A 2,500-nucleotide genomic window follows, 5' to 3' on the forward strand; every position below is an offset into this window, starting at 1 on the left:
GGCCCGCCCCCCGGGCCGGGGCTCCAGTCGACATGGAGCCAAACTCGGTTTTGACCCCCTCCTGCAGCACGGTCCGGCCCCGGAGGTTCCTCCGTCCGACCTCCTGGAACCCAAGATGGGCATCCAGGGTCCCGAAATCCGTGTCCCCGAAAATCTCCGCGAACCTTTCCTGGCAATATTGTAGATGCGGCACCCGGCCCAGCCACCGGGGGCAACCGCCGAAAGTGTCCGCCCTCCTGGAGCGAAGGCCCGGGCAAGGCCCGTTTCAAAAACCTCATACGGACTTCCGGAGCCCGAGCCCCGGCGCCAGGTCGACCCAGGGCCGACCTCCCGGGCCCCAGAGAGGCTCGTCTCCGCCGCGGAAGCCGCCCGCCGCCCGCGGCGAAGGCCCCCGGGCCCGCCCGGCCTCCGGGCAGGGCACCGGGGAGAAGTAGGAATCGTGGCCGGGCTCCTGGAACTCCTGCCCGGCCTGCCACGCGGAAGCATGCCGGGTTCTCCCGCCGCGCCGTGCAGGTTCTTCCGCCCCTCGCCGGGGTAGCCGGGCTCCAACCGCTGGGCCCCGCAGCCTGGAAGGGCCCCTGCGAGTCGCCCCCCGGCCTGCACGCCCGCCGTGCAGTCGACCGGGTCGAAGCCGGAATCGCGGCCGGGTTCCTGGAACTCTCGCCCGGCCTGCCCGCCCGGCCCGCCCCCCGGGCCGGGGCTCCAGTCGACTTGGAGCCAAACTCGGTTTTGACCCCCTCCTGCAGCACGGTCCGGCCCCGGAGGTTCCTCCGTCCGACCTCCTGGAACCCAAGATGGGCATCTAGGGTCCCGAAATCCGTGTCCCCGAAAATCTCCGCGAACCTTTCCTGGCAATATTGTAGATGCGGCACCCGGCCCAGCCACCGGGGGCAACCGCCGAAAGTGTCCGCCCTCCTGGAGCGAAGGCCCGGGCAAGGCCCGTTTCAAAAACCTCATACGGACTTCCGGAGCCCGAGCCCCGGCGCCAGGTCGACCCAGGGCCGACCTCCCGGGCCCCAGAGAGGCTCGTCTCCGCCGCGGAAGCCGCCCGCCGCCCGCGCCGAAGGCCCCCGGGCCCGCCCGGCCTCCGGGCAGGGCACCGGGGAGAAGTAGGAATCGTGGCCGGGCTCCTGGAACTCCTGCCCGGCCTGCCCCGCGCATGCATGCCGGGTTCTCCGGCCGCGCCGTGCAGGTTCTTCCGCCCCTCGCCGGGGTAGCCGGGCTCCAACCGCTGGGCCCCGCAGCCTGGAAGGGGCCCTGGGAGTCGCCGCCGGCCTGCACGCCCGCCGTGCAGTCGACCGGGTCGAAGCCGGAATCGCGGCCGGGTTCCTGGAACTCTCGCCCGGCCTGCCCGCCCGGCCCGCCCCCCGGGCCGGAGCGCCAGTCGACATGGAGCCAAACTCGGGGTTGACCCTCGCCTGCAGCACGGTCCGGCCCCGGAGGTTCCTCCGTCCGAGCTCCTGGAACCCAAGATGGGCATCTAGGGTCCCGAAACCCGTGTCCTCGAAAATCTCCGCGAACCTTTCCTGGCAATATTGCAGATGCGGCACCCGGCCCAGCCACCGGGACGAACCGCCGAAAGTGTCCGGCCTCCTGGAGCGAAGGCCCGGGCAAGGCCCGTTTGAAAAACCTCATACGGACTTCCAGGGCCGGAGCCCCGGCGCCAGGTCGACCGCGGGCCTCCCTCCCGGGGCCCAGCACGGCTCGTCTCCCCCGCGGGAGCAGCCCGCCGCCCTCGCCGAAGGCCCCCGGACCTGCCCGGCCTCCGGGCAGGGCACCGGGGAGAAGCCGGAATCGCGGCCGGGCTCCTGGAACTCTCGCCCGGCCAAGCCGCTCGGCCCGCCCCTGGGCCGGAGCTCCAGTCGACATGGAGCCAAACTCGCGGTTGAACCTCTCCTGCAGCACGGTCCGGCCCCGGAGGTTCCTCCGTCCGAGCTCCTGGAACCCAAGATGGGCATCTAGGGTCCCGAAACCCGTGTCCCCGAAAATCTCCGCGGACCTTTCTCGGCAATATTGTAGATGCGGCACCCGGCCCAGCCGCCGGGAGCAACCGCCGAAAGTGTCCGGCCTCCTGGAGCGAAGGCCCGGGCACGGCCCGTTTGAAAATCCTCATACGGACTTCCAGGGCCGGAGCTCGGGAGCCAGGTCGACCCCGGGCCTCCCTCCCGGGCGTTAGGGCGGCTCGTCTCCCCCGCGGGAGCAGCCCGCTGCCCGCGCCGAAGGCCCCCGGACCCGCCCGGCCTCCGGGCAGGGCACCGGGGAGAAGCCGGAATCGCGGCCGGGCTCCTGGAACTCTCGCCCGGCCAAGCCGCTCGGCCCGCCCCTGGGCCGGAGCTCCAGTCGACATGGAGCCAAACTCGCGGTTGAACCCCTCCTGCAGCACGGTCCGGCCCCGGAGGTTCCTCCGTCCGAGCTCCTGGAACCCAAGATGGGCATCTAGGGTCCCGGAAACCGTGTCCCCGAAAATCTCCGCGGACCTTTCTCGGCAATATTGTAGATG

Source organism: Alligator mississippiensis, unplaced genomic scaffold (genome assembly GCF_030867095.1).
Source record: "Alligator mississippiensis isolate rAllMis1 unplaced genomic scaffold, rAllMis1 scaffold_78, whole genome shotgun sequence".
NCBI lineage: Eukaryota > Metazoa > Chordata > Crocodylia > Alligatoridae > Alligator > Alligator mississippiensis.